Raw genomic sequence first — 18,680 nt, 5'->3', positions numbered from 1 at the left:
AATTGGTTTCAGCTGTAGAATTCAGTGATTCATCACCTACATATAACACCCAGTGCCTATCACAATAAGTACCCTCCTGAGGACCCACCACCCATTTAGCCCATCCCCCACCCACCTCCCTCCCGCAACCCTGTTTGCTCTCTATACTTAACAGTCTCTTATGGCTTGCTTCCCTCTTTTTTTTCTTCCCATATGTTGATGTTGTTTCTTAAATTCCACCTATGAGTGAAATCATATAGTATTTCTCTCTTATTTTGTTTAGCATAATACTCCCTAGCTCCAACTATGTTGTTACAAATGGCAAGATTTCATCTGTTTGATGACTGCGTAATGTTCCATTATATATCTAATATGTACATATATTATATATGTGTGTAATAATATTTATACATATATATGTATTATATATGTATACAAATATATATAACATATACATACTACACACACACACATAACATCTTTATCCATTCATTACTTGATGAACATTTGGGCTCTTTCCACAGTTTGGCTACTATTGATAATGCTGCTACAAACATCAGGGAGCATGTAACCCTTCAAATCTGTATTTCTGTGTACTTTGGGTAAATATCTAGTAGGGCACTTGCTGGGGCATAGGACAGTTCCATTTTTAACTTTTTGAGGAGCTGTCATACTGTTTTCCAGAGTGGCTGCACCAGTTTGCATTCCCACCAACAGTGTAAGAGGGTTCCCCTTTCTTCACATCCTCACCAGCATCCGTTGTTTCCTGTGTTGTTAATTTTAGCCGTTCTGACAGGCATGAGGTAGTTATCTCATCATGGTTTTGATTTGCATTTCCCTGATGCTGAGTGATGTTGAGCATCTTTTGATGTGTCTGTTAGCCATGTGGATGTCTTCTTGAGGAAAATGTCTGCTCATGTCTTCTGCCTATTTCTTAATTTGGAGTATTTGGTTTTGGGGTGTTGAGTTATGTAAGTTCTTTATATACTAACCCTTTATCAGATACGTCATCTGCAAATATCTTCTCCTATTCCATAGGCTGCCTTTGGTTTGTTGTTTCCTTCATTGTGTAGAAGCTTTTAAGCTAAATGAAGTCCCAATAGTTCATTTTTGTTTTTGCTTCCCTTGCCTCTGTAGATGGGCCTAGTAACAAGTTGTTACAGCTTAAGTCAAAGAGTTTGCTGCCTATGTTCTCCTCTATGAGACTGATGGTTTCCTTGTAGCACATTTAGGTCTTTCATCCATTTGAATTTTTTTGTGAATGGTATAATAAAGCTGTCCAGTTTTCCCAACACCATTTGCCAAAGAGACCATCTTTTTTCCATTAGATAGTCCTTCCTGCTTTGTCAAACATTAGTTGACCATATAGTTGTGGGTCCATTTCCGGGTTTTCTATTCTGTTCCATTGATCTATGTATCTTTGTACTAGTACCATACTGTTTTGATGACTACAGCTTTGTAATAGAGCTTGAAGTCCAAAATCGTGATGCCGCCACCTTTGCTTTTCTTTTTCAGGATTGCTTTGGCTATTTAGGGTCTTTAGTGGTTCTATACAAATTTTCAGATTATTTGTTCTAGCTCTATGAAAAACGCTGGTGGTATTTTGATAGGGATTGCATTAAATGTTTATTGCTTTGGAGAGTATAGATATTTTAATGATGTTTGCTCTTCCAATCCATGAGCAGGTAATGTTTTTCCATTTCTTTATGCATCTTCAATTTCTTTCATAAGCATTCTGTATTTTGTATCTTTTACCTTTTTGGTTAGGTTTATACCTAGATATCTTAGGGCTTTTGGTGCAATTGTAAATTGGATCAATCCCGGACTTCTTTTTCTGCTGCTTCATTATTGGTGTATAGAGGTGCAACAGATTTCTGTAGGTTGATTTTATATCCTGTGACTCTGCTGAATTCCTATAATACTTCTAGCAATTTTTTGGTGGCATCTTTTGGATATTCAACATAGAGCATCATGTCATCTGCAAATAGTGAAAAAGTTTGACTTCTTCCTTGCCAATCTGGATGCCTTTTATTTCTTTTTGTTGTCTGATTGGTTAGGCTAGGACTTCCAGTACTATATTTAACAACAGTGGTGAGAAGGGCCATCCCTGTCTTGTTCTTGACCAGAAAAGAAAAGCTCTCAGTTTTTCCCCACTGACAATGATATTAGCTGTGGGTCTTTTGTATATGGCCTTTATGATTTTGAACTATGTTCCATCTATCCCTACTTTGTTGAGGGTTCTTATCAAGAATGCTATAGTTTATCAAATGCCTTTTTCTGCATCTACTGAGAGGATCATATGGTTCATATTATCCTTTCTTTTACTAATGTGGTGTAGCAGGTTGATTGCTTTGCAAATACTGAACTACTCCTGAAGCCTAGGAATAAATCCCACTTGGCTGTGGTGGTGAATAATTCTTTTAATGTATGTTGGATTCAATTTGCTAGCATTTTGTTGAGAATTTCAGCATCCATATTCATTGGGGATATTGGCCTGTAATTCTCCTTTTTAGTAGGGTCTTTTTTTGGTTTTGGAAACAAGCTAATGCTGGCCTTGTAGAAGGAGTTTGGAAATTTTCCTTCCATTTCTATTTTTTAGAACAGTTTGAGAATAGATATTAGCCCTTCTTTAAATGTCTGGTAGAATTTCCCTAGGAAGCCATCTGGGCTGGACTTTGGTTTGTTGAGAGATTTTTGATTACTGATTCAATTTCTTTGCTGGTTATGGGTCTGTTCAAATTTTCTATTTCTTCCTGTTTTGGTTTTGGTAGTTTGTATGTTTCTAGGAATTTATCCATTTCTTCCAGATTGCCCAGTTTTTTGGCATATAATTTTTCTTAATATTCTCTTATGATTGTTTGTATTTCTGTGGTGTTGGTTTTGATCGCTCCTCTTTCATTCATGATTTTATCTATTAGGGTCCTCTCTCTTAATTATTTCAAAGAACCAGATCTTAGTTTTGTTGATCTGTTCCACTGGTTTTGTTTCTATATCATTTATTTCTGCTCTGATCTTCAGTATTTCCCTTCTTCTGTTTGCTTTAGGCTTTATTTGGTGTTTCTTTTCTAGCTTCTTTAGGTGTAAGGTTAGGTCGTGTAGCTGAGACTTTTCTTGCTTTTTGAAGTAAGCCTGTATTGCTATATATTTCCCTCTTAAGACTGTCTTTGCTACATCCCAAAGATTTTGGATTGTCGTGTTTTCATTTTCATTTGCTTCCATGCATTTTTTAATTTTTTCATAAATTTCCTGGTTAACCCATTCATTCTTTAGTAGGAAGTTCTTTAACCTCCATATATTTTGTGGTTTTTCCAAATTTTTTTTTGTGGTTGACTTCATTCCACAGTGTTGTAGTCTGAAAATATGCATGGTATGACTCAATCTTTTTTTACGTGTTGAGGCCTGATTTGTGGCCCAGCATGTGATCTATTCTGGAGAATGTTCCACGTGCACTCAAAGAGACTGTGTATTCTGCTGCTTCAGGATGAAATGTTCTGAATGTATCTGTTAAGTCTATCTGGTCCGATGTATCAAAGCCATTGTTTTCTTGTTAATTTTCTGCTTAGATGATCTTGTTCATTGCTGTTAAGTGGGGGGTGTTAAAGTCCTCTAGTATTACTGTATTAGTATCAATGAGTGTCTTTGTTATAGATTCATATATTTAGGTGCTCCCAAGTTGGGGGCATTTTACAATTGTTAGATCTTCTTGTTGGATGGACTCCTTAATTATGATATAGTGCCCTTCTTCTTCATCTCTTATTAGAGTCTTTGATCTAGTTTGTCTGATATAAGTGTGGCTACTCTGGCTTTCTTTTGATGTCTATTAGCATGATAGATGGTTCTCCATCCCCTCACTTTCAATCTGGAGATGTCTTTAAGGTCTAAAATGAGTCTCTTGCAAGCAGCATATAGATGGGTCTTATTCAGGTTTTTTTAATGCATTCTGATATCCTATATCTTTTGATTGGAGGACTTAGTCCATTTACATTCAAAGTATTATTGATAGGCATAAATTTAGTGCCACTGTATTACTTGTTAAGTCACTGTTTCTGGAGATTTTCCCTGTTCCTTTCTAGTCTCTGTTGCTATTGGCTTTTCTTTCCCATTCAAAGGATCCCCTTTAATATTTCTTACAGGACTGGTTTAGTGGTCATAAACTCCTTTAGTTTTTGTCTGGGAAACTCTTTCTCTTCTATTCTGAATTACAGCCTTGCTGCATAAAGTAATCTTTGCTGCATATTTCTCCCCTTCAGCAAGTTGAATATATCACACCACTTTCTTCTGGCCTGCCAGGTTTCTGATATGTCTTCCCTTGTGGGTTAGGGATTTCTTTTCCCTTGCTGCTTTCAGGGTTCCTTCCTTACCTCTGTATTTTGCAAATTGTTCAATATGTCTTCATGTTGGCTGGCTTTTGTTTAATTTGATGGGAGTTCTCTGTGCTTCCTGGATTTGAATGACTGTTTCCTTCCACAGATTAGGGAAGTTTTCAACTATAATTTGCTCAAATCTACCTTCTGCTCCAATTTCCGTCTCTTCTTCTGGGATTCCTAGGATATGAATGTTACTATGCTTTAAGTAGTCCCTGAGTTCCCTATGCCTACATTTGTGATCCATTACTTTTCTCTCCCTCTTCTTTTGTTTCATTATTTTCCATAATTTTATCTTCTATATCACGGATTTCTTCCTCTGCTTTGTCCATCCTCATTGTCATTGCATCTGGTCAGTTTTGCATATCAGTTACAGCATTTTTTATTTCAACCTGACTAGGTTTTAGTTCTTTTATCACTGCAGTAAGAGATTCTCTAGTGTCCTCTATACTTTTCTCAAGCCCAGCTTGCATCCTTATGATTGTTGTTTTAAATTCAGGTTCAGGCATCTTACTTATATCTGTTTTGATTAACTCCCTGGCCATTACCTCTTCCTGTTCTTTCTTTTGTGGTGAATTCCTCTGTCTTGCCATTTTGTCTAGGTCACTGTTTTTGTATTAGGAAAGCCTGTTATATTCCTGCTCCTGATTAATAGCTCTATTAAAAAGAGGTCCTATACTGTCCTGGGCCTGTGCTTCAGGAGGTGTTTCAGAGTGCATTCTGCTGCTGTGCAGTGTTTTGTTTTGAGTATGCTCCATGCTGGGCATGGAACCCAATGTGGGGCTTGAACTCACAACCCTGAGATCAAGACCTAAGCTGAAACCAAGAGTTTGACAATTAACCCACTGAGACACCCAGGTACCCCTCTACTATTGTGTTTTGGCTGCTCTTTCCCTCAGGTCAGTCCTCTGCAGAGTTTCTCCTTACCTACAGTGGAGAGTGTTTGGATCTTACCCACTGTGTGGCAAGTTTTAACTATGTGTGTTTGGGTCTGCTTGTTAAAGGAGGCTAGATCCTATTTCCCCTAGAGATGAAGTTTTGCAGCACTCTATGATCAGTAGACTTGGTGTAAGTGAGGGGTTTGTGCTGGTCTTCTGGGAGAAAAGCACTGGTTCTCAGGTGGACTTGCCTAGGAAAGATGCACCTGCAGGGTGCAGGGTTCAGGGCTTTGTGTAAATGGCTCCAGCCTCCGCTGAGGGTGCTGTGTTGCTCACTGAATTACTTGAGTGCTCATGGGCAAGGGGGAAATGGTGTTGTCCTGTTCTCTCATCCCTGTAGTGGAAAGTTCATACATGCCACTCTTCAGGAAGCCCTCACAGAAGAGTGAACAATCTCCCTTCTTGTGTCCCCAGCTTCCATCAGATCCCTGCAGCTTGGCTGGGGGGGAAACATAATCTGTTCTGTTCACTATGTCCTCCATTTCCAAAACACCTAGAAAATGCTAGCAGTTGCTCAATGACTATTTACCCAAGGAATAAATTGAAAGAATAATTTAATGAGAATGCCTTTAGCATATCCTAGTTTGACAGGATGTCTTCTATAGTATTCTAGTGTACAGTCCTTACCATAGGACTACTGGGCAGGTACTAGGCTTCCCTGAGGAGTTCCCAGGCAGCTTTAAGGTCTAGGTCCTCACACAAATCTGTCCACTACTATATTTTTCCCCTCCCATCCTGCAGAGTAAAAAATGTTCTGAAGCTTTCTGGGAGCCAAGGCTGGTCACAGTCAGAGTCAGGAGTACACTTTGAATCTCTGCACACATACTTGCTCCAGCTTGGGTCTGATCTGAAAGGCACTGGAGACACCAAAGCTTGGCTATGACAGATACAAAGCTCTCCAAACTAATCCCATTAAAATAAACAAAAAACAGGTAAAAGCACTGTGTGGAAAGAAAACACCATTTCAGACAAGTTCTCTAGCTGATCTCCACTCAAGCCCCTAACTTCCTTCTCCTAGAAATTCTGAAACTGCTGTTTTAGGTGGTTGAACAGGAGCTCAGAGAACAGGTTTAGATGCCACCTTATCCAAAGTCCCCCCGGAACCGGGTTTCACTCTACCACATATACTATACAATTTACTTTACAAAATCAGATCAGTTATTAAACATTCAGGAAAATGAACCACATAGAAGTGTGCTATCTGCTTAAATGTTTTTGATTACTAGAAACAATGACTCTAAAAGTTCAAATAGAGTATTACTTCCCTGAGTTTTTAGGTTTTTCCCATCAATGTATTTTCCAAGAAATCATGAAAATGAAATCCAAGTAAACCATTGTATATTCTCACCTAAGAACTGGAAAGGAGTTTATTCCTAACAGCATGACTGCTTTCTTAATCCATCCAGGCATTTCCCAAATTTTCCTGTAAGAGATCACTTTAAATTTACTCCTTTCCTATTGAACATTACATCTGGCTGAAGAAAATGTTTTACATACTTTATTTATTATAAGTTATTTGGAAGGCTGTTGCTGTTTGTTCCAAAAGTACCCCAATGTCATTCCGAAGAGTCTAATCACCACATATGGTGGTTGGAAAAAGCAACCACTCTGTCATCCCACAATCCTAAGAAAGAATATTTCCAACCCCCTACAGTGGGTTCTTTCTACAGCTCATAGGAATAAAAGGCAAGGGAACTACAATGAGTCATAGACGTACTCTTATTAGATAACAGTTCCACCATTTAGCAGTGGGCTTTATACTTTTCAAAAGCTCACATCAGCCCTTAGCCTCACTGTTAGCTCAAGTACAACACTTTTAGATCCATAAACAGAGGACTCCCTTTAAGGTGTTTTATGGTTATATATCTAAAAGCCGATTGCACTATTAGGTTAGGACCGCAGCTCAGATCTTTAAAGTCTACAGGTTTATAGGGCACTCAAATATGAGAAATGGAGTATAAATGAGCTAATAAGGTTTCAAAAGCATATTAGACCTCTGGGATACAGAGACTGGCCTCAAATTTATGTCAGCTGGAGCCCAAATATTTTCCCAGAATGAGCATAATTCACCTATTTTTAAACAAAAAAATAGAGCAAAATTTAAAAGTGAGAGCCCTGAAGAGATGAAATAATCCCGATGCAAATTAAATTTTTGATTAACGAGATGCTTTTAAAGGGTTCACAAGAATCAAGTACACTAACTGAAGGGACTTTAGAGGTGTCAGTGACTAAACAACCTTCAGTGTCCCTTGAACTCCTTTAATGCTGTAATACATTTACATGAAAAACATAAACAACCACATTGCTTTTCCTCAAAAGAGACTGAAATGATTTATACAAATTAGACCAGACTTACATCTTCTAGGTAACACAGACAATCTGGAATACATATTGAACCCATTTGGGGCATTTCATTTAATTTATTCTAGTAATGTGAGAGGTCAACCTACCTATATAAACTAAAGTCCCAGATAGGTATTAAGTCCTTCAACAAACCCTTATTACCTTTTACTTAATTGTTGAAAACTTTTTTAAGACGAAGAAGAAAAAGAAAGTCTCAATTTCATAAAGTAGAAAGGAAAGTAGAGAAGAGGTTGACTCACTTGCCCAAGGTCATCCAGCAACTGGCAGAAAACTGGGGCCTGAGAATCAGTTCCATGCCCCAGAACTCTGTGTACTGACCAGGCTATGCAATCACTTTTACAGTCTGAAAGCCTGCAAAAGTCGGGATAGTATGCTTCATGGTAGCAAAAGAAGGAAGAAGCATATCAGACTATTCTCACAAAAGGCTAAAGGCAGGCGCCTGCTGAAGAAAAGAACTCACAGCTCCAGTTGGAAACCCTTCCCACCCATTCTCCAAAACAAGTTAAGTGAGCCAAAGGAATTCAACTTCTTACTGTATACTTCTGGTGAGTGACTTTGGGGAGACAATTGATAAAATCAAGAAATGGGAAATATTCATGACTCATACCCTATGCTAACTTGACAGAGGACCCAACATACCATCCATATATTCTTACCATCTTCATTCTGATTAATGAGCCAAGAAGGGATGCAAACTGAGCCTACTTTTGTATCCTTGGCTTGATAAGATGGTTGAAGGCTTCAGTCCAACAAGACCATGCATGCTTTTTCTCAAAATTAATAGTCATGGAAGTTTCAATGAGCCTCCCTTTCCTGAGGGTAAAACCATTACAAACCACAATTTACTTGAGAGATTTTGGGTTTTTAACATCCTTTCCTTATGACACCAGAACCCCATTGATGTCCTTACATGCAACATATTACTGAACTAAATATTTACAACAGCCACACATTTTTAAAAATTACCTTGGAACAAAAAAAAAGACTCTCTACAGTAGAATGAAGTTAACATTGTCACTAAAGAATCACTTGTCCTAAAATAGGCACTATTAAAGCTCTCATTGCCATAATTTGGCAAAATCTATCAGCTACACAATGCCAAATTTATAGTAAGGCCAATATATTTTTCAATAACTTAATTTTAGGATTAAGAGAAACAATATGCCATTTATAAAAACGTCACTGATAAATGGCTGAGATTATCTAAGAAAGCATAGCTAACATTATCCTCAAGGAAATGGGAGAGTAGTTGGTACTGTATGAAACAATGTTAGCAACACTGATTAAGGGTTTTCTGAAAGTTTGTAACAACCTAGTTGTATTGACCAAATGTTGACTCTTTTAAACAATGTGGGCAAATGTGGAAAAATTAAAGCACTCTTTGTTGACATGAAGAAAAAATGTTAATGAAGCTTTTGTGAACTAAAAGTTTTTGACAAAAGACGCAGTGTTTCACAGATGCAAAATAATCTTGCAAGTTTACTGAGGGATTGGTCAAAGAACAAAAGCATGTAAGGGCCCCTCTGAGAGGATATTCACTCAAGATTACTCCCAGTATTATACATCCTAATATGTCCTATATTTTATAGTATTCCATACAAGTAGTTTTTATTTGTTTTTTAAAATATTTATGTATTTATTTGAGAGCGAGAAAGATAGCGAGGAAGAGCACAAGGGGGGAGGGGCAAAGAGAGGGCGCAGGCTCCCCGCTGAGCAGGGAGCCAGCTATGGGGGCTCGATCCCAGGGTCTTGGGATCATGACCTGAGCCCAAGGCAGACGCTTTACGGACTAAGCCACCCAGGTGCCCCCATATACAGGTACTTTCTAAGTAGCTATTTTAATTTACTTTTGTAAGGACACCACACCCCCAATTTGCTATTTGTCTATTAACATCCTTGACATTATGCGCATCTCCTTCACGTATCCAGTGACATGCAACACACTACCTTTCCAAGTATTTCAAAATAGAAACATAAAAAAAGCATTGTTCTCCTGCTAGGTCATGACAGAGGTCAGACCCTAGGAGAAAACAAGTCCTAGGAGGCATTTGGCTGACAGACAATAACCTCAAGAGTCATTTTTAAGTCATCTGAAGTTAAAAGGGTCATTAGAACAGCCATCAGTATAGGGAGGAATCTGGAAACCAGAGGATTTAAGTCATAGCTGAAAGGGACGAATAGAATATTCAAACTGGAGATGAGAGGACTGCAAGGAGGCTTGGAAGGTGTCCAAATATTTGAAGACAAGTCAAATAGAAGTGGGTATAAACAAGATCTTAACAAGAGAGACTAGGAATCAGTAGGTGGAATTACGAGAAAAGCAAGTATCACCTGAAAACTTTCTAACAGCCAGAACCGCACAAGAGAACTGGTTGCCTCATTGGACAGGAAGAGCCGAGCAGAACTGCTGACCGTCAGGTTGCTACAGTGCAGGGCAGAGGGGATGGAACTGGGTGGCTTCCCAGGTCTGCTTGCTTTTGCCTACTTGTGTCTTCCTACAGGATTTTGGGCAAAACAATCAATTTCTGCCTCTCAAGTTACAAAACTGGCAAATACAGTAGCATTATAACTTTGTGGTTGTATAAGAGAGGAGGCAAAGATCTGTCCTGCAGAGATAATGAGGCGTTATGCTGTCCTATGCCTGTGGTAGGTATCAACTAACCTGATTAAAATGTATAAATATGGGAAAGAAAAGGGAAGATCTTTATAAGATACACAATGGAAGGATAAACCCCATGAGAGCCTTCAAAGCCATTAGGAAGTAAGTTACATGAAAGTGCCACAAGCACCCTAAAGGTAACCACTGTGATGGGAGAGCTGAGGTAGAGGCTACCCACGAGTCTAAACCCCAGAGAATGGCTTAGCCACTGGAAAGTCTGGCTCGAACTCCTGGTTGTGAAAGCTTTATCAGCTGCCAAAATTTTTCAGTCACATGAAAACTGAGATTGTCAGGCTTCCTTAAAATTCCATTCTTCAAAAATAAGCCTCTTGTCCCTAAGAGAGACTAATTAAAAACAAAAATCCATATTTCCAACCATCTACACTTTTGGTCAAAATACTAATGAGAAACTAGTCTCTTGGATAAAAGGTTACTTAACAGATTAGTCAACACGCCCCCCCCCCCCACCCTCTGGTACCACAGCCCAACATCCCCTGGAGTTTAACCACACTGAGAGACGAAAGAAATGTGTCTTGAGTGATTCACGCCAAGAAGACAAGTGGTTCCAAGCCACAGCACAGGGACTTCTAGAACTGTGACTACACCTGGGATCTGCCACACCTCAAGTGTTGTCTCACACCTTGAGGTTATTGTCTGTCAGCCGTCTTCAAAGATGGAGGTTTTATCCCCCTCTTTTCTCCTTCCCACCAATTCAGTTAAAGTTTGGAAAATGTCAGAGGGATTTAATGCAAAATAGTATCAGAATTAATGATACACTGAGGTTGCCACCACTGAAAACTCATAAGCAGCTCCATGATTAAAAGAACCGAAGAACAGTAAGAGCAAAGAGAAAGGGGTCATTTTACTAGTTTCCAAATGTGATAGGAGAAATCCGAAATTAATAGAAAAATGCCATAACAGAAGATCACTAAATAACATTGTTAGCAATATGAATATAACCAAAGGGAAATTAATGATCAGAAGCAGAGCACCATACCCTGCAGCTTTCAGAAAAAAACTCAGCAAGAGCTCATTTATCTAGCACTATAGGAGGCTGGGTTATTCCACATGTTTGAGAGTTCACCCTGCTCATACCTTTAAGCAATAATACTGCATTTTAAACAGCGCATAGAACAGAAATTAATATCCTCATGATGATGGATACAATTTGGAACATCAATTATAATACCATGTAACCAAGGCACAGGTCTATCTTATTTCTATACTGACTACAAACTGCTGTGATTTTTAAGTATTCTTATGTGCTTTTTACTGTTTTTTCTTTTCCCACAGAGTGCCTCGTTCTCAGGTTATCACTATATCAGCTCTAGTCTTGCCAAGTCCTTACCTCGGACATCCTAACTTTGCCCCATCTTCCAATGTGTTGTTTCTAATCTATTGGGAACTAGGAGAGCAAGCAGTCATATTTGTAAGAATTCTAACTGGAAGGTGAAGGCATATGAGGAAGGGCCTCCTAGTCTCTCCTACAGAATTAACATGTATGTGTTTTAGGTGTGGGTTTTATGGTCACTACCCCAAACTATTTCTAAGTCTTCTTCTACCTACTTCAAGATTCTTAGTCATGTCCCTGAAAATGGAGATTTGACAAAACCTGATTACTGACTACATGGAAAGTTCATATATTATGGGACAAGAAATACATCTTTATGTCACATCTTCTCCATGCTGCTGTGGCTGTGAACATACAGGGCTGAAAGACAGCATCATGAGAGAGCTAGATGAGGACAATAAAAACTACAACACAAGGGGAAGGAAAGCAGCTCTGAGAGCAGGCTGTGGTGCCCTGTGAACGACACTGAGAAGGAAACAATACAGACTTAAAAGACAACAGGCCAGGGTCAGATCCCAGAGGACCAAATATGTCATAGTATGATTTTACATTTTTTGTCCTGACAGCAATCTGAAAGCACCACCAGAATTGAACTATGAGTAGTAATACCAAGAAGTTTTTCAGTTTAATAAATTACCCTGGCGAGAAGGAAGGAGCAAAAGGACACTATGTCCTAGGGAGAAATGATGATGGTTTGAGTAAGGCAATGAGAATGGATAAGAACTAATGGTTGGAGAGGTACTACAGGTGGCCCAGTCTATACCAAAGCGGGTTTAAACTGAGGGGCAGGGAAAAGGGGGTGGGGACAGAGGGAGAGAAAAGATAGTAGTAGCCATGGAAAATTTAAAAAGGAAATGCCATGGGGTGCCTGGGTGGCTCAGTGGGTTAAAGCCTCTACCTTCAGCTCAGGTCATGATCCCAGGGTCCTAGGATTGAGCCCCTCATCGGGCTCTCTGCTCAGCAGGAAGCCTGCTTCCTCCTCTCTCTGCCTGCCTCTCTGCCTACTTGTGATCTCTGACTCTATCAAATAAATAAATAAAATCTTTTAAAAAATAAAAATAAAAAAAATAAGAAGTAAATGCCAGAGAGGCTACCAAAAAAAGTCACTATAAAACTCAGCTACTAGATGTCTGTTCTACTTCCAGAGCTGGAGAAATAATTTACTATTTGATTATGGTACAAAGAACATAAAGCTGTCTAAAGAAAAGTCTAAGGACACACGTATTTTTAGACTTATGAGAGGAATTTCCCATGCAAAACATAAAAAAATGAATAACTTCTTTTTATATCTGTATTATTTTATTACATAATTTAATATTGAAATATAATACTATATTCCAGAATGCTAAAGGACAGTTTTCCTTAATTCCACACAATCTTTGACACAGAAGAGACTGGTTCGGCCATCCTCCCCATTCCTTCTCTTAACATTACTGCCAGATGATCTCCCATTAATGAGGAACACACAACCACAAGAGGCAATTCATTTCATTTTTTGATAGTTCCAACTAACTTACAGTCCCTTTAAGGACAAAACTAATAAATAGCCTTTTTCACTTTGACAGAAAATCACTCTCCTGCAACTTCCACCAAGCATTTCCAAATATTATACCCTAGAGTTTCATATCGTGAATTAGTTTTAACATCTACAAGGCAATTCTTTTTTCTTTAACTTTTCATGTAACTTTATTGTAATTTTATTTTTTTTTCAGTGTTCCAAGATCCATTGTTTATGCACCACACACAAGGCAATTCTTAAAGCCCTTTCAGAAAATAAAAGTAAATCAAGCAGTTGATTTCTTCTACATGATAATCAATAACCAAGTCTTTTGGTCCTTGCAATGATGTCATTCAGCTGTCAATCACGTAGGCTGTATTTATCACATGCACGTATCTGTCTGGTTGGTTCACTGTCTTTACTGGCTTTAGGGCAGAAGATCTAGTGTAGCTGCCAGTCACGTGATTTGTTTTCCTTGATTTACTGGCAAGACATAAAAGTAATTTTGTCCCCCAATAATGATAGACATCTGAAATTTGGTCAACTCCAATGGAAGAATTTATTATTTTAAAAAGCTTACTTTCCTTTCTTCCTCATCTCCAATTCTGAATTGTGGTTCTTGGTCAAAGAAGTACAAGAGGTACTCGGGCTGTAAGTGCCAAATCCATTCCCTCAAAAATACCACCTGTGTGGGAGATTTCTGTTGTCCTTCTCAGTGAGCCAGGACTCCATATAATGAAGTCAATCGTTTCTATTTTCTACTTTATAATTCAATCAGTTCAATACAGGGCTTTAGAAATATCACATTCAATATCTGCTATCATTACTATCGATCACTCAATATTGTTCAGTGGTTTAGCCAAACAAGAAAAAAAAGTAAGTATATAGATTACAAGAGACAAAATCGGTCTTACCTGCAGAATAAGATAACCAACCTAGAAAATCAACTAAGAAACTACTGAAATGAATAAGACTTTAGTGAAAGGGCAACACACTGACTGAAATACGAAAATCACCATGCTTCTTGTTAAAAAAAAAAAAAAAAAGAAAAAGAAAAAACAGAGCAGCTTTCCAGCTCAAGCTGATAGACTGAATATATGCTTTTTTTTTTTTTACCTTCCCTTTCCTAACACAGGAAATGGATACAAAAGGAAAAAAAAAAAAACCTGTAACAGTCAAAACAACCAAGTTGGGGAGGGGTAGTGATTACTAGACAAGAGACTAAAACAAGAGTCTTGTGGGTGTGTGATGAAGAAGCAGACCAAGAGCAGAAGGAGCTAAATCCCAGACACATGGGCGAGGGAGGGAGGGCGCACAAGGCAAGAGGAAACTAATCTCCCCTGAGACCCCAGATGGGCTCACCAGCAGGTGTGGAAGGCGGGTGTAAGAACTGGGAATGATAACAGGGGAATTAATAAAGCAGCTGTACCAACTACCCCCTTTCCCCCAAATAAAAACACATCTTTCCAACCCTGACCTCAGAGACAATCCAGGCAAAGAAGAAAGTCTATGATAAAACCATTCAAATTGCCTACAAAGATAGGCCTGTTCTGTGAGGGTTGATGTCCAAAAGGCAAGCCTACTTCATTTGTGTATTGAGAGGTACCCCCCTCTCATGCCTACAGACAGACTTCCCATTCACTCACCCACGTGCACAGACAGAGCTGCTCAACTCTTCCCACAGAGATATCTGCTGAGGAAAGAGACCTATAGGAAAACACCCACTCAGGGCTCCAAAATAATCAAAAAGAACAAAAAATAGATACTACAAAAGAGACAAACTATTGAAGAAACAGAAATGATTTACCGAATCGAACTTTTCAAAAGCCTATTATTTTATAGTATAAATAACTTTCATAGTATATTGTTATACCCGACATGGCACAAAACGACAGCAAAGTCCAAAAAGAACAGAGTATAAGAAAAAAAAAAAAAAGCTGCTGAAATTAAATTATTCAAAATAAGAATTAAAATTAAAAAGAGAGGAAATGGTCAAAGTGCTACAAGAACACAACAGGACAAAAAGTAGACTGGAAAAGGTGAGAGACACAGAGATCAATCTAGAAGGGCTATTATCTAACCAATAAGTTTTTTGAAAAGGAAATATACAATAGAAAAAGGATATAATTATTTTTAAATAAGTAATAAGTTCCCAGACTAAATGCATGAGAAGCAAAATAAGATGACTGAAAGAGACTCACTCTGAGACGCACACCTATGGCATTTCTGTATAAAAGGACAAATAAATAAATAAATAAAAGTTTTCAGAAAAACAAACATATAGAACAATCACTTACAGAAGGATGAAAATCACACTGGCATCACACTTTCTTACCCCAATATAATACGAGCAGATAGAGAAGCATTACCTTTAAACTCCTAAGGGAAAGTTACTGCAAACATAGAATTCTATATCCAGCCAAATATCAACCCAGTGTGAGTGCAAAACGCACACATTTTTTTCAAATGTAGGTGTCCTGAGAGCCTCCCACACTCACACAACTTCCGCTTGATGAAGTTAATTTGTATGTTTGTTAGCAAAATGAGGGAGGAAACCATGAAAGGGAAAGCCATAGGACCCTGAAAACAGTGTCTTTAAGAGTGCAATGGAGAAATATTCTTGAGGATGAATGTGTAGCATAGTTAAGGAATGATAGTTAAGACTGGAATAGAAGGCTCCTAGGGGTTAAGAAAAGTGGATTCCAAGTGATAGTATTGATCTTCAAGATATATTAAAGGCTGACTATGCATTTTCAAGGAGAAAAGAAGAGGCAATTGAAAATTTTTTTTAAATCCAGAACAATCCAAGAGAACATTATGGCCCAAATACGAGGCATCTAAAATGTGACAAGATTTTATGGAATTAATGCACCATAAGAAAAGACAAACCTTTGTTCTAGAGGCCAAAAATATCTCCTTTTAGGTGCCTAGGGGAAAAGACAATTGGACTAAAGTTAAAAAGAAAAAAAAAGGAATAAAATCTTACCCTCCTGGTCAGCTCTGTGGTAAAAAAAAACATTTATGTCATCAAAATAATATCAAGTGTATTTATTGGTTTTTAATGTTTCGAATCAAAAGTTTGGAAGGTTTAATTATGGTTATAGTACAGAATTGAATGTTATCAGTCTCAGCTATGTAAAAATAAATAGTTGATACAAAATAGGAATTGGAAGAAAATAAAGAGGTGAAGAGAAGAGTAGATGGCATTAATGTCATTTTCTTACACAGTGAAATATGGAGGGATACTAAGAAAAGTTAATAGAATAAGATAAGATCTAAAAATTTATTAAAATCAAGAAGACGCCAAAATGGCCAACAGACACATGAAAAAGTGCTCAACATTACTCAGCATCAGGGAAATGCACATCAAAACCACAGTGAGATACCACCTCACACCAGTCAGAAAGGCTAAAATTAACAAGTTGGGAAACAACAAACATTGGCGAGGATACGGAGAAAGGGGAACCCTCCTATCCTGTTGGTGGGAATGCAAGCTGGTGCAGCCACTCTGGAAAACAGCATGGAGGTTCCTCAGAAAGCTGAAAATAGAGCTACCCTATGAACCAGCAATCGAGCTACTAAATATTTACCCTAAAGATACAAATGTAGTGATCCAAAGGGGCACATGCATCCGAATTTTTATAGCAGCAATGTCCACAACAGCCAAACTATGTAAAGAACCTAGATGTCCATCAACAGGTGAATGGATAAAGAAAATGTAGTATATGTATACAATGGAATACTATGCGGCCATCAAAAAAACAAACATGAAATCTTGCCATTTGCAACGACATGGATGGAACTAATGAGTATTTTGCTAAGCGAAATAAGTCAATCAGAAAAAGACGATTGTCATGTGATCTCTCTGATATGAGGAATTTGATAGGCAGGGCAGGGAGTCGTGGGAGGAAGGGAGGGAAAAAAATGAAACAAGATGGGATTGGGAGGAAGACGAACCATAAGAGACTGTTAATCTCAGGAAACGAACTGAGGGTTGCTGGGAGGTGGGAGGGAGGGATAGGGTGGCTGGGTGATGGACACTGGGGAGGGTGTGTGCTATGGTGAGTGCTGTGAAATGTGTAAGCCTGATGACCCACAGACCTGTACCTCTGAAACAAATAACACATTATATATTATTTTAAAAAAGTCAAAAGACAATCAGTAGAATAAATAAAATAACTCAAAATTGGGGAAATGATAAGGTGAAGCTAATAGGTAACACCCGAGTGTGAAATAATTTTTTTAACTGATAAATGAAGGTGTACATACAATGATATACACACATGTAGACATATATATACATTTGTGATATGTATGTATTGGACCTCTCTTATTATGGGATAACCCAAAACTTTGAACGCATTCTCCTTTTTTTAAGATTTCATTTATTTATTTGAGAGAGAGAGAAACAGTAAGATCACGAGCAAGGGGGAAGGGTAAAGGGAAAAGCAGGCTCCCCGCTGAGCAGGGAGCCTGATGTAGGACTTGATCCCAGGATCCTGGGATCATGACCTAAGCCAAAGGCAGACACTTAACCAACTGAGTCACCCAGGTGCCCCATTCTCCATATTTTTATAGTTGTTTACATTCTTCCTTGAAGAAGTGGGATTGATAATTAAGGAAATGATTTTCGAGTCTCCATCATAGCTAAGATCAAGATGTAACCTAGGCACAGTCAATCAAACCCAATTCATCAGTGACCTACATGAGGGACTGGGCAAGGGGAGTCCTTTTATCTGGCACAAGGTATGAAATATGTTTTTAGGTCAGAGTCAGCAGCAACTGGCCTAGGATGTTGGCATATATGCAATTCACCCTAGCACATTAATGTTTTATGATGCTAAGAAACACAGTAAGAGGCAATGCATAACCACAGAGCTGAGAGCCTCAGAGAAAAACAGTTCCATACACTAAGCCTCTTGACTCGGCCTAGCCCATCTGTTCCGTTTTAGAAGTGTTTATTGCATGGTTCTCCCCAACTTTTATGCATTTTGCCCTTAACTCCATAACCCAGCAGGTTCACCCCTTCCTGACTCTAGTTTCAAACCTTCCTTGCTCTAGTAACAAAGCTCTGTATGTTCTGAGCTATCTGCTGAATCTACTTCCATAAACCCTGTTATTTTTGGTATATGTTTAGAATCCAGATCTTTGCAGAAATGAATAAAGTATTATGACAAAAATACCCATATAATGTCTTAAAGATATGGAAGTGGCCATCAGAACAAAACAGAGAAGTGGTTAAAAGTGGCCGGGTTTAGGGGTGGGCCTAAAAACAGGGATGGAAAATATTGTTTGGCATTATATGTTCTGCTAAACTGTTACTGACATGTAATGTATTACTTTAATTTTTTTAACCTCTCCCATTACACACAGAAAAGGCAACAAAAGGATAAACTGTAATAACAATGATGCTATCCACAATAACAACAAAAATGCATACAGTACTAAACAATAAACTTAAGATGTGTAACAGCTACAGAAGAAACCATGTTAAAAGAAAAGAGAAAAAGAGAAAAAACCAAGTTCT

At 38.3% G+C, this 18,680-nt stretch overlaps 1 protein-coding gene and 1 long non-coding RNA gene across 2 annotated transcripts in view; both read right to left on the bottom strand.

The window, feature by feature from the left end:
* LOC116862671 (2-oxoisovalerate dehydrogenase subunit beta, mitochondrial-like) overlaps window positions 1-18,680 on the bottom strand; it is a 142,586-nt gene that overhangs the window by 109,228 nt on the left and 14,678 nt on the right. The gene's annotated exons all lie outside the window — the stretch shown is intronic.
* On the bottom strand, window positions 1,416-15,596 carry LOC116862673. Its single transcript, XR_004381677.1, has 3 exons — window positions 15,489-15,596; window positions 7,629-7,632; window positions 1,416-1,427 (listed from the first exon to the last, which is right to left on the bottom strand). It is a non-coding gene; the product is annotated as an uncharacterized LOC116862673 (long non-coding RNA).

Source organism: Lontra canadensis, unplaced genomic scaffold, assembly GCF_010015895.1.
Source record: "Lontra canadensis isolate GAN:19392208 unplaced genomic scaffold, GSC_riverotter_1.0 scaffold295, whole genome shotgun sequence".
NCBI classification, from domain to species: domain Eukaryota; kingdom Metazoa; phylum Chordata; class Mammalia; order Carnivora; family Mustelidae; genus Lontra; species Lontra canadensis.
The sequence above is the reverse complement of the archived record's forward strand: the minus strand, read 5'-3'. Positions and strand labels throughout refer to the sequence as shown.